Genomic DNA, 719 nt, shown 5'->3' on the forward strand with positions numbered 1-719 from the left:
TAGTTTTGCAAATTGTAAAATTAATACTTTACTTAAATGTAATTTTTCGTACACTTATTCTCAAATGAAACCTAGAAAGGAAAAGAGATTTAGAAAAATGTAACTAAGAAAAACTATATTTTGTTTTGGTGTGAAAGTTCTTGTGCCTAACTCTCATTTTATACCGTTCAAATTGTTTCCTAAACTTTCAAGAAAATTTCAAATGTTAAAGTTACTGCTTCACATGACGTCAAATCTACGTCTAGACAAAATTAAAAACTGTCTAAAAAATGAATAGTAAGTGTGAGACGCTGACTATCATGGCACTGAATTAAACCTCGTTCATAATTTTCTCGAGATAATTCGGAAACCATTCATGTTTCAAAAATATTTGGCAGTTTTAATTCTAGCCGTATTTTTAATTATTTGTTTGGATTTATTAAAATGTTATCATGTATTACAATCAATGTTCGCTAGATGGCACTAAAATGTTGTTTGTACTGGTCCACATCGGATTTATTGTGAATGATGCATCATAAACACTTCCTGTTCTTTACTGTAGTTTCATTGTTTCTTATCTGCTCATTTGTTAATTTCCCGTTAAAAAATTCTTTCCGAAAAACTTCAGGGATACAAGTCCTTTCTTAATTTAAACTAGTTTATTTTTTCTCGTTACAAACTTTGTAATACACTTAATTTCCCCAGTCACTTTAAACTTAAGTACTTTTATAAACACACGC

This window comes from Limulus polyphemus, unplaced genomic scaffold, assembly GCF_000517525.1.
Source record: "Limulus polyphemus unplaced genomic scaffold, Limulus_polyphemus-2.1.2 Scaffold1453, whole genome shotgun sequence".
Taxonomy (NCBI): domain Eukaryota; kingdom Metazoa; phylum Arthropoda; class Merostomata; order Xiphosura; family Limulidae; genus Limulus; species Limulus polyphemus.